This window comes from Natator depressus, chromosome 5, assembly GCF_965152275.1.
Source record: "Natator depressus isolate rNatDep1 chromosome 5, rNatDep2.hap1, whole genome shotgun sequence".
In the NCBI taxonomy this organism is placed as follows: Eukaryota; Metazoa; Chordata; order Testudines; family Cheloniidae; genus Natator; species Natator depressus.
The window spans coordinates 64219529-64238623 of record NC_134238.1 but is presented as its reverse complement, the minus strand read 5'-3'; the positions used below and the strand labels follow the sequence as shown (position 1 = coordinate 64238623).

The 19095-nt window shown below is 40.2% G+C and overlaps 1 protein-coding gene across 4 annotated transcripts in view; it reads right to left on the bottom strand.

Moving 5' to 3' along the window:
• Positions 1–19075, bottom strand: part of PAM (peptidylglycine alpha-amidating monooxygenase) — a 222010-nt gene extending 202935 nt beyond the window's left edge. For all 4 annotated transcript variants that reach the window (XM_074952904.1, XM_074952905.1, XM_074952906.1 and 1 more), the window contains exon 1: positions 18987–19075. The gene's annotated coding sequence lies outside the window, so the exon portion shown is untranslated. The remainder of the gene's footprint in view (positions 1–18986) is intronic.
• Positions 19076–19095: the final 20 nt, after the last annotated feature.

Sequence of the window (19095 nt, the reverse complement as noted above, 5' to 3'; positions counted from 1 at the left end):
ACTAGAAACTTAAGTTGTCTTAACCAAGTCACTCAGGGATGTGAAAAACACACCCACACACCCCCTAAGTGGCATAGTTAAGCCAAACTAACCCTCAGTGTGCATACACAGTGCTAGATCGACAGAAGAATTCTTCTGTTGACCTAGCTGCTGCCTCCCTAGGAGATCGATTACTTATGCTGATGGGAGAATCCATCCGAGCAGGTAGTGTCTGTACTGAAGTGCAGCAGCAGCGCAGCTGTGCCACCGTAGCATTTTAAGCATAGACATATCCTTAGAACCTGCTCTTGTGGGTGTTTAGGTCACACAACTGTCTGATCCAAAAGAGGGACACAGGGAGCTGGGGGACAAGACTATTGTAGGAGGGTTGTCATATTGCCACTCTTACTTCTGCACTGCCTTCAGAGCTGGGTGGGCAGAGAACGGCAATTACTGCCCCCAGCTCAAGATCAATAGACTGAAAGGTGTCAGAATATGGGGATAAGAATTTGCTTTTGGGAGGGCCTCAGCAGCTCTCACCTGGTATTAAGGACAAAAGGAAGGGAGCCAGCGTCAGAAAGGGAGTCCATAACAGCTTGGCTGGCTGATTGCTGCAAATACTAAGAGAGCAGTGCACCCTGAAGGGGACTAGTACAACTCTCGCACAGGGGCCTGACTTAGCTGGGTTTGATGAAGCGAGCCAGAGATAGAGATCACTGGTACTGGAAGGCCCAGTCTCAGAGTCTTGAATGCCAAAGGTCTGCCCCTTTGGAACTGTGACACCCTTTGGGATTCAGCACAAGAGATTCGTTGCAGCCTGGGGAATAGACCAGACCCTATGGATCCAGGATACCTATGCCCACCCAGATTTTTTACAACTTTTGTTCTTAGTAGCAGGGAAGAAAAAAATCCACAATCCTTCATATTGTCAAGAAATAAACCAGAGTTGTCAAAGGATAACTGATGGGTATGATATAGCTGTCAGCATACCTGCTATGGAACACAGCCGAGAGAGCCGCAGCAGGTCAGACTGTTAAAAAACTGGGCAGACACTCCCACACGGGTGGTATATTCTAGAGATTTAACCAAACCAGCAACAAATGTGTGCTCCTGTATCAACACTGCATGTGAAGTTATAAAATTTTGCTATAGGATTGTAACTCAATACACTTGATACACACATTATAACAAGATGATAATACTCAAACGATGACTTTCTGAACGATACCTCACAAAGCATACCTTGTTCAAGATTTATCACAATTTTGTAACAGTGGTGACCATATTAGTGTAGATGGTCACCTTCCCCTTTAGACAGCATCACAACAGTCATTCTTGAAAACTCTGAATAGCTTTTTGAGAAAAAAAACAAAACAAAACTGTGACCTGGAAAATAAACTCCAGAAGACATCAGACTGGTAGGTAATGCCTAAATTGCAGACTGAAGCAAGACTAAAAGATGTTTTTCTAAATAAATCATCATTGGGAAGAGAAAGGGATGTATTTGCTTTCCCTATTCCATGTGCTGTAGAACAGAGAGTTTCTAAGCCAACTAGTCTAGTAGGTCCACTTTCTTCCCTTCCCCCTCCTTTCATATTTGTGTCAAACTGTGCCAAAATGTATTTTGCTTTTACAGCAGGATTAACTAAAGGGTTTATTTCCTTGGAAATATGTACAGTATATAATTTGTATCCACTATCGATACCTCAAAGTGTGAGGACAAGAAAGAAACTGACAACTCATGTACTGAAAAAGAAAGGGCCTCAGAGGATTCAGATATGTAAGATAACTAGATTGCTTTAAGACAAGATCCAGTTAGCTGATTTGCAAGGTCTCCATTAGTGCCCCCCGTTTCTGGTGGATATGTTAAATTACCGATAATAGGAGTGTTACAGTAGTAGTTTTAATTGGCTCAGATGACATACCTAAGTAAAACACAAATACTAATACAATGTATATTTTAATCCCCAGTATGCGCAATTCTGTTATTCAGGTTAAATGGAAGTCGACAAGAGCTGCAGGGGTTGAAATAACTGTCTAGTCACCTACCTGGGACATGTGATATTTTGGCCAACATGCTTTTTCTTTAAAAACAATCTCATCTGGCTTCAGATTGACACTGGATTGACAGGAAGAAGCAAATGCTCCAAGGTAGACAGCTGACTGTAGTGTACATCAGAAGCAAGAACACTACCCTTGGGTAAAGCACAGTTGGTAACAATGGCAGCCACTGAAATAAGTGACTGCTAAATTATGGGTGAACAGTGGTTGATATCCATGTGATGGGTATATAAGTAACCCTATACAACTCAGAAATGGACCAATAGATTAATTTGCCTATCTTAAAAACTGGAAGGAAAATAGGAAACGCTCAGTAAGTTAAAAACAAAAACGGCCAGCCAGCTAGTTTTTAAGTAAACAGCCTCAACAGTGGAATGCATTTGCTAGCAATACATAGAATACTGACATGTAGTAAAATACTGACCCACAAAATTAAAAAAAAGTTAAAAGAAAGTTATGAAATGTAGACCCCAATAATCCCTTTTAGGGCAGGTCTACACTTAAAACACTGCATCGGCGCAGCTGCACCGATGCAGCTGCTCTACTGAAGTGAAGAGGGGCCTGCGCCAACAAGAGAGCTTCTCCTGTCAACATAACTAATCCATCTCCACGAGAGGCAGTAGCTACGTCAATGGGAGAAGCTCTCCCGCCAATGCAGCACTGTCTGCATCGGGGTTAGGTCAGTATAACTACGTCACTCGGGCGTGGATTTTTCACACCCCTGAGTGACGCAGTTATACTGATATACATCTGTAGTGTAGACCTGGCTTTAGTTAGGGAAGTAATGCTGTGTCAGTCTAACTCTCCGCAACACAGATTTAAACAAACAAACAGAAAGGTACGACCAAGACATGTCCACACTGATCTATCAATGTGACAAACAATCAATAAACTTTCTTGACTTCACTGAAGCAGAAATGTAGTAAGTTAATTTAAGTACTCCAGCTTCAGAAGTGACGTTAATCTAATGTCCCTTTTAGTGAAATCTGAGAACTACCACAAGTTTAAAATCAGTAGGTATAATTATTGTCCTTGATAATATTCCCTTCATAAGAGACGTTGCAATAAAGAATAGCGTCTAATGAAAGCTAATATACAAAATTATTACAGTTGTTGATACTGTAGGATTTCAGGCCTCAAATAATTAACTTCCAAAAAGTATTATCACAGTGTTGAGTTGATGTTTTTAATGGTCTTATTCAAGTTCTTGAACTACTAGCATGGATAAATACATCTGTTCAACCACAAACTGACCTAGATAGCAGGTAGGTCAAGTTAGTCTTCATACGCACCAAAGAAATGTAACAATGGAGACATAAATCAGTGTTTAAAGCAGCCAATTTTATCAAGTGGTTAGAACCCAGAGAACCCAGCATTGAAAAGACTCTTCTGAAGAAAGACCTTTGCCCTAAGAACATAAGCTTACTGTTCTACTGGAAGTTCATAATGATTGTAGAAAGAGAGTCTTGTCCTGCCTACAATCTCCCAACGGTGCTGAGATAAGGAGTCTTACATGTCCTCAGGAAGCATGCTCCATTCTATGCTAATCTGCTCCATGACTATGAACTTCAGTCAGGCTGACTTCATCTAATAAAAATATAATTCAGAAAAAGGATACATGGCTAAAGATAGGTATTAAAGTGGAGAAACTTGTATTCCGAGATAGAAGATTTCTAAATCCCAATAAAGCAACACTTTAATGTTGGCTTCCCTAATTTGCTTAAGTAATTGAAAATCATTAACAGTTAATTAGGCATACCAAAAGCCATGTGACAAAAGTAAACCTAGTACAACAGATGGTGCAGAATTCACAAATTATAGTACACTGGAAACTCAAACATGTAGGAAAACAGTCAGATATAAGAGCCAACTATAGACAAGCACGTGTAGGTAATACATATTTTGATGATATAGCTATAGAGATGGGAGTTATGGAAAAAAAAAGAGGAGAAAATTAAGCTACCTAGGAAAAATAAGATTCTCAACTGTAGTATTAAATTAATGACTGATGGGGCTGGTGGTACCACCTATTACTAATGTTTGCTGACCGTTATCACTATAAAAAAAGAAGTCCCTGTTTTCAGTTGCTTATAAAACTTTGCCATATTTTAACCATTTGGGCTGAAGTGAATTTGTTTGAGATAATTTCATCCAAAACTGTTGAGCCATTTCCAAGAACAAGGCTAGGGAAAAAAATGTTTTCCTACAATAAAAATTTTTAGCGACCATTTCTTTGAACAACTCTCATGCCCCCATGCTTTGAACTTTGGCAGATGCAACACCTCCATGAAAGTAGGCCCCAATTTGGCCAAGTTATAAGCCTTTGGGGGGGGGAGGGGGGGAATAATGGAAGTTCACACATGCTTAGTAGAGACTACCTAGATGTTAGCAGCTATATTCCCTGAAGATTCCGTCAGACTGGGCTTGTTACAACACAGCTGAGAAGCCCTTTCCAGGCAACTGCACCTCTGCACTGCAGTGGGCTATGTCAGGTCCAGTCCAGACACTTGAAATGAGAGCAGAGAAAATGTCTCACCTGTGTTTCTCAGTTACTTCTCTGCTGGGTTCAGGCAGCATGGAGGAGGAAGCTGCCTAATTCAAATGTAGATGGGACAAGGAGACTAGGGAGGAGTGGGGGTGATGAGAATGGAAGCTTGGAGTGGAAGGGGGAGACTTGGAGCCAGCAAGGGAAATGGGGGAGGGAGGAATAGAAGTCTGAGATCAGATGAGGAGCTGGGGGAAAACTGGGACTGAAAACAAATGGGGCAGGGAAGACAAAGATACTGAGACAAAGCGTCAGAGGGACACACACTGATATTGGATGAGGAGCCGAGGAGCCCAGGAAGAAAGACTGGGACTGGGAGCCAGTGGGAGAGGAGACCTGGGCAAGGGTACTTGTGCAACTGCATCCAGAAGGCTGCTCTAACTTCGGCTGGGTACGGCCCTAGTAGGGACAATAATATGGGAAGGGACTTAAAGCCACCTTTGCTCTTCATTCTGCCGCATAATATCTTCCCCCCAAAGTTTACAGACTCATCTTAACAATTGATAAATTGCATCTTTTAAAACTGAATCTGCCACCATCCAAAGGAGCTAACAATATAAAGGTTTCCCCAGGTTCATAGTACACTGAATTGAAGAACTTCAACAGTATTTTAAATATTTCATAGTAGTACCAAGATAACTATTTGTAACCCAATTTCAATATGAACATACATACAAAATGGAGTTCAGAATGCAATCTGGAAAAAAAAAAGGGGGGGGCTGCCAACAGTAAACGTTTCAAGCACACTATTTATAGCTGCAAAAATCTACAAATTGACTCAAAATGACAGTAAACAACACACATACAAATAAAGAGATGGATTCAAGGTTAATGACATCACTATTTATTTTTAGAAGACAAACACTTCAGCGTGGCTTCAGGAAAGTACTACATGTTAGTTATTTCATACAGGTCATCCTGAATGTTTAAGGGGATTTATGTTTGTTTTATAATTACAAAGCAATGTTGAACAAAAATAAACCTTATGTGAAATTCACAAGTATTTATTTTTCTAAATTGTGTTACAGTTTGTTTAAGTTCACCTCCTAATGTTGACTAATTTTAAAAACTCTCCAGAGCCACTACCTACACCCACCTTTCCTAGCTCTAGCTTTTACTGCCCTAGAGAGTTCTTAAGGAACCGTGGCATAACTTAGTAGTCCAGGGAGCCTGAGGAGCGTAGCTTTATGGGGTAGAGCAGGGATCGGCAACCTTTGGCACGTGGCCCGCCAGGGTAAGCCGCCTGGCGGGCCGGACCAGTTTGCACACCTGCCGCATCCACAGGTTTGGCCGATCGCAGCTCCCCCTGGCCGCGGTTCACTGCTCCAGGCCAATGGGGGCCGCAAGAAGCAGCAGCCAGGACATTGACCCACAATATTCCACATAATTTACCATTTATAGGATAAAGCGTAATGGAAATTGAGAAACATGTGATGGGTTCATCACAGAAATTGTTACACAGCAAACAAACAAATATAAAATGTAAATGTATTTTTAAATGACACACACTGTCAGATAAATAAAGCCAAAAATCAACTTACAAAGAATATCTGGAATTCTTTTCCCACATAAGTTACATAAAACTAGGCACTAAAATATTTATATACAGGAAAAAAAATAGGTGTCCTTTTGATGCAGAGTGCTTTACTATTAAAAATACAATTAGATATGTACAAAACACGCCAATAACAAACAAAAATACTAGTAGTTCCTCAAGCACCATACAACCTACAAAATAAAGTAAGTTTTATTGTCTAATTTCCCTCCTCCTCCTGATAGAAGGATTAATACAGACCTCCAGTTGTGGGCTCCCCTCATAGCTCTGGGACCACCCCTCCAAACTAAGGTGAGCAGACAGCACCATCAAGTGGAGGTTTGAAGATGAGCACAGTCCAGAAAGGCCAATAAACCTTCTTCAGAGTAGTTTCTTCAGATAGGTTGGATCCAGTCTTTTTTAGCCTTTGCATCTCAACAAATCATATTTGCAATTCACTCATTTTTCTACTGGCAGCCAATGCAAAAAATATTCACAAGTGATCACATCAGAGAATAAAACAAATTCCCACATTCTGCCCGTGATGGAGATGCCCTGCTGGTAGCTCACAGCAGAAGGAGTTTCAATGGCAAAATCCTGTGACAGGAACTAGATCACTGTGAAGAAGGAGAATCTCCCAGGTTACAAGTCTGGTAGAAACATCCTGACTTCCTCAGAAAACTGATTCCTTCAGATTGTGAATAGCCAAGAACCATCTCCAATTTATTAACACATTACAAGATCTGGTTGTACCCTACACACAGATAAGAAGACAGATCAGAACACAGCATTTCACTTCCATCTTGATTAGGCTCAACAGCCAACTCTGGCTAATTTAGTTCAGATTTCCATCCACACAGGCCCCTTGCCCTCTCGACTGCTACATATTGTGAACATGACAGGAATTATACAGCTTGATGAAATCAGTCAATGAAACTAACTCCTTGGTTTCCAATCATTTTGCCCAAAGGCGTCACTTAACATTGAATAATATGAGTAGGAAACAATATAACTGCATCACATCACATGACAAGATTTGGGATGTAGACTCAAATTAGCCCCTTATCACTTTTTTTTTTAATCTATTTTTTAAAGTATCAACTGGATTAGTCAAGAAAAGCTGTGGATTCCCTTGTGACTGTGCTCAAATGGGGCGATATAATTCCATAGTCCAGACCATCAATGGTAGCTTTTGGTGAATTAACTGCTCATTCTGTTCAATTTATTCTGAACCTGATTTGGAGCTCACCTTTGATAATGAGGGGAAAAAAGAGCTGGTAGGCCTTGAGCATCCCAAATGAGAAACAAGGATCGATATCAAACTTCTCAAGCCAGTAAGAGAGAAAATAAAATAAAAAAAAAGATGGCCCACAACTCAGCCAGATAAACAGGATGTTCCTACCTGATTAATCTTCTCCACACAGAAAGCCAAAAAAGTCTCAAAGTGAGATGGACTCTATCCAGGTTTTTCTACTCTGCTTATCACACGGTATATTGTCACCTGACTGAATTACTAGTATGTTTGTCCAAGGCTAGAGATATTCCAGCTACATCAGATTTGCCACCACACAACATCTATGGTTCACTACTTGCTGTATCTATTCCTAGTCTCAAGAACAGTGTTCCTATAAGCCTGCATAAATTATGTATATAAAGAAGTCAGGTTAATTTGCAAAAGTTCATATGCCATCTCCTCTCAAACCTCTGGTTAAGTTATTTAAATTCAAGTTATCATTAAACCATGAGGCAGGCATTCTGTACTGATAAAGTCAAACTGTGGACAGAAGCCAGAAAGTCAAGCTCTCCAAACAATGAGATATACTAGCCTTCAACTAGTTTAACCACCACCAATCCCGGGGCAGCTGTGATTCACCAGGAGATCATCATCAACTCACACAACAATTTAAAAATATTCAATATATAAATCCTGTATAACATATGTCGAGTCATTTCCAACCTGAAATATTTATTACTCATGCACATTGTAGTAGCAACTTCTTGCCTGTTCTTTAAAAAGAGGACAACATAATTAAGCATATGAAAGACTATGTATATTTCCTCTCCTGATTGCTGGGGCTCCTTTATCTTCTCTTTGCTGTTCTAGGATTGCATATTGCATAGATTGATAATATTTTTATTTGCCTTTGTGTATTCTTGGGTGTTATTTTTAATACCATTGCATAAGCTGCAAAGAATATTTTTGATACAGTAATTTAAAGTTAAATATTGAGACAGACATTACTTCTGAAATGCATACATCCTAACCTGGAAAATTAAGGGTTCACTCAAACAAAGAGCCATTGAAAGCTGCCTTAAGCAGCTACTTGATGGACAAAATCAAAACAAAAACAACAACAAAAGGGCATTCTCCTAAAGAGGTGAAATATAAAACTATCCATTACATTTAGTGATAGCTTGAGGATGTCTCTTAAGACAAGAGTTTCAACGTTCAGGGGTAACTGCACCATTATCCCTTTCCCTATACTGCGATGGAATTCAGATATTCTCCCATGCCTGGACCAGGCCGTGGGCTACAGTACCCTGTGTATCAATCATTCCTACCCAGCAGGTCCGGCTGACTTTAGGTACCTGCTGTTCTTCCCCAGTGGTATATGGTGATCAGACAGTTCTCTGAAAATAGCAATATTGATTATTTTGCAGTAGGAACAAAGCATTTCAAGAAAAATAATTTTAAAACAAACAGCCTACATGTTTGTCTATCTTACCTAAAGACTTACCATCCCCTAATAATTTAGCAAGCCCTAACTTCTTCAGACCCCCATCCTTGGCTCAGCCTGACTCTCCAAAACAACTAACTTCCCCACTGTGTTTCCCTCAAGAATGTGTTCTTTAATAAGCCTGCCAGAGTTCTTTTGATCACCTGCATTGTGGTGCCTTTTCCTGTCCTGGTTTAAGCCAGCTTTGTAAATTATCTGGAGAGAAGGCAAAAATCTCCATAGCTAGTAGTCCTGGCATTGCCCCTTAACCACTCACAGGTCTGCAGAGAGGTACCTTATCTTGAGCCATTCTTTCTATTCCTGCTTGTTTTTTCAGAAAGTCTCATGTTGTGTTAAAACCAACAGTCATACAGAACACATCTCAATAACCACGTCAACATACAATATTAAGAAATTACAAAGCAGCTCCAAATGCATCACAAAGAGGATCTGCAAGAGCAGTCTTCAGTGTTACAGGTTTATTGTACCATAACTGTAACAGTTATAAAAATATTTTATTCAGCAACTTTAAGAAAATGTAACCAGCATTCACATGAACAAGTGATATCAGTCTATGTTCAGAAGAGACTGACATGTCACAGACATTTCTCCCCTACCCTGGCTACACCAAGTGACCATTCTGCATCCACTGCTGTGAATTACTGACCACTTAGAGAGAAATACAGATTGTTCTCACCAAGAAGAGTTATTTTTCCCACGATCCATAACTTTAGCACTCCTTTGGCATGATAAAGTTATTAAGCTCCTTTCCACAAAGGAAAGGCCATAACAACTCACTGCCACCATCATCACAGCTTTAGAGTTATGGGTAATATGAAAGATAACTGCCCTTCCCAAGTAAGTTATATGGGCAATTTTTTATTATGGAATTAGAAGGTATTTTTATATAAATCACTGTGCCTTATTAACAAACAATTTAAACTCACTTTAGATTTTGTGATTGAGTCATAAAGAAAACCTTTTCATGCCTGTGAAATTCTTATCAGAAATGGCACAATCATCAATCTGTTCCTATAGGAGGGGGCCTTTATTGCGCAGCAAAGGAGGCAGTCAAAGCTGTAAATCATTAACAGACCTCTGGAAGAGGACCCATCATTTCTTTAAGTTTCCAGAACGGTAACTAGGATAGTACTGAGAATTATAATTTAAAATCATTTTAGCATAATTACTGACTTCCACTTGTTTCCTAACTAGTGTCTTCAGAGGGAATGCCACCCCTTAAAGTGAGTTTGGACTGGTGAACTTGATCTCTCTATATTAAAAAAGAGACGAGAAAGCCAGAATAATGTACATTTTGCCTTTCACTCAACTAATACACACATCAACTTGTCACAGAGGGACATAACTAGCAATGCTTATGTATTTTATATCATACAGATGGAGTAAAGAGAAATCTTCTCCACAGTGAAATGCTGCAAATAGCCTTGCCAATAGCACCTATCTAGGCTATCATCATTTTCAGATGCAATAACTTGGAACAGGAGAGCAACCTCTAATTTTGGAAGCAAGTTACCTGACACTATTTTCTAATATGAACACTCATAATCAATCAAGTATATTTTAATATTAGAAGTATGAGAAAAATGTCTTAAATATCAAAAATATCAAACCCCACACACTGGTATTTCTAACCTTCAGCTTCCACCACAGTGAGGAAGTAGTTCCTAGTCCAATTATATTCAGCATCTCGGACTTCAAAGAGCACATGTGTGCACAAAGATAAAACTAACTGGGGTAAAACTGGTTTCAACCAAAGTCACCTCAATTTCAAAAAGCCCGTTGACGATAGCGAGTATGTATTTGAAAGCCAGTTAATAGTGTACCAATGATTTTAAATAAATACAAATATATAAGTTATCTAGAAGGGATTTTTTTTTTGTTACTATTACTTGTGTTTAATCTTTTCAGAACTTGTTTTCTATTAAACTGCTTGGAAATGACCATTTAAAAATTTTTATATAGCGTAATATTTTCAATTTTTTTGAAAATGGAGTTGGGCACTTTTGAAAATGTTACGCTTCATAGAGACATTTATTTTAAAAAGGTCATTTCCAAAAATTTAGAAGATTTTGTTTAAAATTATGGTCCACATAAGCAAATGTAAAAACGTACACAACATCCACATAAAGTCTACCATGAGATGAAAAATACCTCTTTATTCTAAAGAGAGACGTCAACCCTCCCGGAACATATCCTAAAAGCCCAAGAAATAGAGGAGTCTTGTTGCCAGCCCTGAAGATTGGCATTCAGGCAATTCATTAATGTGGTGGTCTGATAAGAATGTTCACTGATTAAGGGCTCCTCATGGAGAACGCTCTGCCAGTCTGAAGATGTTCTATTTTAGGAGCCTCTATTGATTGTAACCATAAATATACCACAGGGGGAGAAAAGGTTCCCGTCAATTAAGTTAGTCCAAAACCATTCAAGGCTTCATTGCTCAAAAATCAACACCTTAATTTCAGTCCGGGAGCATTGGAACACAGACATTCAGCGGAAAAACACTCAGTTCAATAAGCACACAGCCACATTCGCCACTAACTTGAGAATATGAACATGCTAAAAGGTGCAGAGCACACTGAGGGGACAAAGCATCCACCTGTAAAGGAGCTCTGCTTCTGTAAGAAAGCCCTGTAGCCTGGCCAGATGTAGATGAAGAAAGCAACAGAGTTGTAAAAGGATAATTTTATGGTAGCACAGATTCATAACCGCATACAAAATTGCAAAACACCAATTTCTATTGTGAATAGTAATTGATTATAATTTGCAGCACGAAAAAGGAAGTCTTTTAAATGTCTGGTTCCAAAAGCATAGCAAACCAGCTCCTCCATACAACATAGCAGTCATGGTATTCTATCATGCCTCTTGATGACACAATTGTGGTTTCACTCTTCAAAAGAAGTCCCTGCAACAGTTTAAAAAGCTTTATTTTCACCTGTAAAAGTACCTTCAAACACTACTTATCAGAGTTATAGAAGAAGTCTTAAGTCATTTAATTCATTGTCCTTATGTTTCATAAGTCAGTTTAGGCACATCTTTACTCATAAGCATATCACCATTGTAAAAGCAAGGTTTTTACCCCTGGCCAATAAAAACCCCACTTATTTACAGTAAACTCCCACTCCTGAAGCATCTGAAATCTACAGCATTGTTCTCGTACAGGAGATACTAAAACTGACTAGGCTATCTTCATTGTCTGAGTGCTTGAGTGTACATAGTAAACTAAACAGCATTAATAGAAAAAAACAGATTTTTTTAAAATTCAGTTTAATAATGTACGGTATCTTAGTAGCAATACATGAGGATTTTTTTTTAACCTCTAAGATTCTTAACCTGACATTTCTTTAACTCACTCATTGCATGAACCCTTTGAAACTTGGCGTTAAGATCCCCTCTCTCTCAATTCCTCAATGCTATTGTACAGACAATTTTTTGTTATTGTCTGGCTTGTCATGAGTATTGGACTTCTGGCACGGATTTTATTAAAAGAAAAACAAGGACCATTTAGGTATATTTATTTATATGAACTTTAGAAACAGAAATAAGACACATGAAGCTTTTCAACCTTGTAATTTCATTTAACAGACTATTTAAATTGTTTTGTCAGTTGCAGAAAGATGTATCACATAGAACACAGAGTTTAATATCATAACAGAAACGAACTAAGTTATTGTCTACATACATTTGTTCTCTGAAAAACTGAGCACTATATATCTCTGTTACCTAAACCTGTGGATTAATCTCATTTAATATCCTGATATAACAATAATGAAGCAAATTAATGCTATGGGAGGAAAAGACAGTGGGCTATAGTTATTAGGCATTATTATAGCCACCAGGGTCTATAACTGGATGCCTGCTGTGAAGAGAAAGCTCTTCTAAACTGACGATTGCAGAGCCCTTTCCTTAGACGGAGGTCAAGCGTCTCATTTCTATTCACCACTGTGAAAAGAATTCTTCCTAACAGAAGGCTCTTTGCACATTGTCTACTTACATCCTTCTATAAACGATTTACAAATTATTTATCTGCACAGTTAGGGTAGCTCACTAGACTACAGACCAAAACAATATCAAAATATCTTCTTAAAAGAAGAGTATAGATAACAGACTTGAAAAACAAAGCAGAAATATCTGACACTGAACAAAAAGGGCCAGAAATAGCCTGACGTGCAACAAAGTTATAAACAAGCTGCTTCTACTCCACTCATTGTAAGGAAAACTGATAATTGACAAGTATAAAAAATAAGTTCCACTCAAAAACTTATGTTTTGAGAACATTAATATCCAAAAGCTGGGGTGGGCCATGCAACCTTAACCCTGCCTTTTTTGTATGTACATTACAGTTTTGTCTTTAATTACATGGTCATATTCTTTTTCTCATAATAAAACAGTTCACTACAACCTTAGGTACAAGAGCAGCTCTCTGTAGTGTCTGTTACTCCTATATACTTATGATATTTACTCCCATCCCTTCTGATATTTTGACATTTGTTTTTATCTTAAATTGGGACAAAGTCATATATGAAATTTTTTCATGCAACAGAAAGTTCAAATAAAATTGGTTCAAAAATGTTTAAACAAAACATTATGACTTTCCTGAATAGAAACATTTCATTTTGGTTTGTCAAACTAGATCTAAATGTTTTGTTTCAGCATTTATCTGTGACCCCTGAGCTGCCGTGGTAACTCATGGAAATTCTGGTTTTGGTTCCCTCACACACTATTCTCATCTACCAGCAAAATTTCCTGAGCGGACTGGATTTCCCACAATGCAGCAGAAACCCCCCTTCCCTTTCTCTACCCCTCCTCCCCCCTTGTTGAACTGATATTGGGAAACCCAGCTCATTGAGAATGGGGGCATGAGTATCCAAACCTCATTTCCCATTATGCACTGCAACAGTTCCGGCAAAAACAGACCAACGTCTAACGCAGGGGTTCCCAAACTTGGTTCCCACCACTTCCTGCAGCTCCCATTGGCCGGAAACAGTGACCGTGGCCACTGGGAGCTGCGAATGGCTGCACCTGCGGATGCTCAGATTAACAAAGCGCCTCACGGCCTACCAGGGACTTACCCTGAACAAGCTGCGAACCAAGTTTGGGAACCTCTGGTCTAATGGATACAAAACAAAAACATTTTGATTTAGTTTGACAAACTGTACTATTTTGATTCATGTTGACCAGCTCCCAAACTAAATACTTCATTTTGGATTTTTTCCCCACAATGGAAAATCTAAATGTTTTGGGGAATATGAGATTTCCCTGCAGAAAACATCTATTTTGCAGAAACTGCATTTTTCACTGAAAAGACTGCAATGGAAAATTCCTAACCAGCTCTAATATGTTCACTAAATTCATGATCATACTGGCAAAGAAATATGCCAGTTCACTGTGATTTTAAAGCAGAAACACCCACTGAAATAATTTCCGTCTACAAATGTTCTACCTATTCCTGTTTCAACTACGGTCACGTCACATTCAGACACCAGCTCTCTGTATACCAATACCAATAGGGTCTCCACTGTGTGTGCAGATTTTACGATCAGCTTTTAAGAAATCACTGCATACACTGCAGCTCCAAAATACACACTTTCAACCATTGTGCTCAAAAGATACTATTTGAATATGCAAACATTGTACTTGTGCATGCAGATACTAATTTTTCATGTGCAACAAGCATTTTTGGCCATTTAACTATGTATTTATATTCCTCCTCCCAACCACTGTAGTGTCCGGGCTTCTCACAAGTATTCATGAATTTATGTTCAACTCCCATTTGAGGTAGGGATATATTTATATATGTTTAAAAAATGATGAACTGAGGTAAAGAGAGATGAAGAGATTTGTGCACCCAGGAAGTATGAGACAGAAGAAGGAACTGAATCCCAAATCTCACTGGGGTATATCTGTCGTGTACCTTAACTACAGACCACTCTTACCTCACCACAACTTAGCTGAGTTTTGAAAATTCAGCCCTTAAAAACTAAAGAAATGTGCCATAACTGGCAATAATTTTGAATGACACCGCTTTTATGAGCACCAATTCAAGTTTTCCTGTCTTATCTTAAAATAAATAAATATCTCTTTGCCACAAACCACCTAGCAGTTTAGAGGGGAAAAAGAATGAAATGAGTATTTGTTAAAAAACCTCAGATTGATAAATCTGGAAAAAGGTCTCCCTATATCCACAAAAACAGGCTAGAGAAAGGCATTGGAGGTATCCACCAAAGAGTAAGATCAAAACCGAAGCTGCATATAGAGTAGATCTTTCCTTCTCACATCAGCCCAAAAGCTCTGAACTGTGTGCGTGCACACACACTTCGAGGAGATGGAGAAATGGGGAGCACCCAAGATAGAAAGAGAGAAATCAGCTTGGTTGAGACTTTACCTATACAGTCTGAATATCTCTGTTGTGCCCTTCCAAACTGTAATTCTCTGCAGTCAAACCCAGTACTTAATTCTGTCTCAGAAAAATCTTATATTTGTTAAGCATAAGTACTGCAAAATAAGTAATGTTCATTGAACTCAGCTAACTAAGCTTGATATGTGAGGAGCAGAGTGAAATATAGTGTTAGATTTCCCCATTTTTTAATTTAAAGCAGAATATTTTCAATATTTCTTGTGTTACTTTAATGGACTGTAAGATGTTTATGATTATTTTTACAAATAATCTATATTGATATTTCTGTGTCTTACACTAGAGTTCTCTTTTTGCCTGGAAGTATTTCAACTTGGATTGAAATGGTAGAAACTGAATAAATACAAAAAATAATAATAATAATAAAGCAAGTTTTGATAATATACATAGGAAATCGCCATTGTAGATCAGACCCATGATCTAGTCCAGTAAACTGTCTCCAACAATGGCCAGAACCAGATGCCTCTGACAAGGTACAAAAACCCACAGTACATAAGTGAGGTGTAACTTGCCCCCATGAAGTCTCATCCTAAAAGTTAGATATTGGCTTAAACCAGGGTTTAAATTCAGCCGGAGCTGTTCAGAGCTTTTCAAATCCGCAAGGCAGAAGCTGCAAGCTCTGGGAAATACTTCTATGAGAATTTAAACCCTGGCTTAACCCCAGAAGCATGAGATTTTAATCTTACTTCCGAAGTTTGTCTACGTTAACGCTAAATATCTTTATTATCCATATAAACATCCAATCCCTCTGTGAATCTTACTAAATTTATGTTCTATTGACATCCTGTGAGAGTGAGTTTCACAGTCCAATTATGTGTGAGCAGAAAATATTTTTTCCATTTACAATTTTGATTTTGCGACCTTTCAGTTTAATTTTGAATGTCCCCATGTTCTTGCACTGAGACAAAGACAAGATTATAACCTGTTGTTTCCCTTTGAGCAGGGGTGAAAGTAAGCCGGTACGGTACCAGTAAACAGTGGCCCCGGGTACCGACCCAAACGCAGGTGATGTTAAAGCGCTGCCGTGGCAAACGACCCAGTTTAAAGCACTGCCGGGGGGGGGGGGGGGGCACTAGCAGGCAAAAGGAGCGGCTGCCCCAGGGCCGGCGATTTAAAACGGCCTGGGGCTCTAGTTGCTGCTGCCGTGGCAGCAGTCAGAGTCCTGGGCAGCAGGGGCCAGGCAGTGCGGATGCACTGGCTGGGGGACACTGACCCCACCTCCCTGCCCTTCTGCCTCAGGCCCCACACCTTCTGGGGGCCAGAGCCAGCCCCCGTTTTGGTAAGTCCTCTGTGTTACTTTCACCCCTGACTTTGAGCCATAACAATACTTAACAAGGAGGTAATATGCTATACAGAGGTTCTGCCCTTACATACATGTGTATAACTCATTGCAATCATGACAATTGTAGACATATATTCAAGACCAAACTTTGTCTCAATCTAAACACTGTGACACCCATTGCACATGTTTAAGTCACTTCCAAAATAATAGAGGAAGTAAGGTGTTTCAAACTAAACCCCTGTTGGGACTCCCCTGATTTGGAGCTCCCTCCCTTGCTTCATAAACAAATTTAACAGGATAATAAATACAATTTAAGACCTTGTTTTTGCAACTCAATCTGTAGATTTAGAACCCTGCACAAACCTCTACTGAGTTCAACGAGTTCTGTGCAGGTCTCCACCTGCACTGACCTAGTTGCAGTAGAAAGACCTAGATATTACACACACCTTTTGGTTATTAGCCCTTTCCCGACAATTTCTCATCTTTTCACCACTGGTACAACTCCCATGGTGGGAGCACTAGACCAGGGAAGGTGCCAGGTTGTCAGGAGTGTTTTAATCACCACATCATCTAACCCCTAATGCTGTTCTGAGTTTATTTTGTCATCCAGGAATTAGTTGATTCATTCTGTTAACAATGTGAGATGACTAGTCATTTATATTTTATTTTGTACTGTGAAGCTTTAAATCATCAGATAGGAACTTTATGTTTTATTTTTAAATAAATTTAAATTGATCAAAAAAAGTGCTAATTATAGTTAAGATTTCTGGAAAGTCGGCATTTGGCTTCTGGAATCTGGGACCATCAAAAGGTTCATTATATTTTTTTCAGTACACTACCACACAGGACATGTAAAGAATGGCCCAGGGAAGATAGGGATGGTGGAGCCTTGTTTGACATCTGGCAGTGTAGGAAGGATTCAGAATACCAAGCTATAAGCCTGTGGTTTTGTTATTTTTTTGTTTGGTTTTGAATAAGGAGCTTTGATAATTAGTGTTTCCATTTTAATACCCATACTTGAGTTACATTGTAGGTTAACATTTGGTAATTTATACTGTGTTTCTCTGGAGAGCTGTGTGTGTGTGTGTAACTCATTATTTCTCATGTGAGCATTTTTATGTCTTCATATCATCTTTACAGAGTCTTCCAAAATATGCTGGATGCAAAACTTTACAGGGATAGTGTCAATTTACATTTTGGCCTAATGGCTATGTTTTTCAAAAACAACCTTCTATAAAAATCTAACACCCAAAGGTTTCTACTTCTCAAACATTCACATGAGGAATTCAGACTTTTTTAAAACAAGTGTTCTCCAGTTGACAGAAGAAGCCAGAACATTTAGTGCTGGGTAGCTTAAAGTGAAACTATGACCAAAAGCATACATTTAATTGATTTTCATTGCTCACCTTGTAGATACACAGAAGTCAGAACATAAACAATTTCAAACGTGAAGTGTAAGAATGAAAAGCACTTTCAATAGCGGATAAGTCAGGTCCATGATAAACAAGATGGCACTACCGACAACTGCAATTTAAAAAGCTGCACCATCACCTTTAATATACCTGACTCTACTACCGACTCTTCCTCTCACCCCAGGACAAGTACTACGAGGTCTGTTGTGCTACTATCATATTAAAGATGTACCTGTGTGTGTATATATGTAAGCAATGCAGCATAAGAAACTTTGGTCAAAGGGAAGCTGAAGTGTTTCTTGGGCAAGGTAGAAAGAACAGCATATGAAGGTACAGCTAGAGGATGAGAAACACACACTTGTCAAGCAGCGCTGATCCACCACTCCAGACACAGGAAGGGGTGTGAGTCTTCCATTAAACGGGAAGCCATAAAGCGACTTTCTAAACCCCGAAGTAACCAGGAAAACACAAAAATGGTCGTTTCTTCGTAGGAGACACAAACCGCTAAGCAACAGGGGCTGCAACAGAGACCCCAACTACCGCCCCCGCCCGCACGAGCAGAGGGACCCGTTCTCTCCGCAGCAGCTGGGCGAGGAGCGCCCCCGACTCAGCACCGACCCTCGGCCCGGAAACCAGCGGGGGAAGCCCTGGCCCGGGAGCGGAGCAGCTGGTGGCCTCCAAGCCTTAGGGGCGACTCGCTCTACCCTTGCCCAAGCCGAGCCCGGCCAGCCCCGGCCCGGCCGCTGCCAGACGCGGGGGCGGCAGCACCCAGCAAAAGTTGCTCCCATGCAGTGGCCCAGCCCAGGCCGGGGAAAGAGGGGGCGCGCGGCGGGGTAGGTGCCCTTCCCTGCCGGGAAACACGTGCCCGGGGGGTGCCTGGGCAGGGGGCGCTTGTGCCAGGAGGGCGGGCGGGTGAGGACGCTGCAGATGCCCGGGGAAGGGAAGACGGGGGTGGCCGCACCCAACCCTAGGGAAGGGAGGTAACGACACAACTCCCCGGGGGCTACAGCCCCGCGCACTCACCCGCTGCCCACGGCGGCTCTGGCGTTGGCGGCTCCTCCTGGCCGCGGCCGCTGCTTTACCCGACGCTTCCCCCCGCCTGACGCCGAGCCCGCCCCGCCCCTAGGCAGAG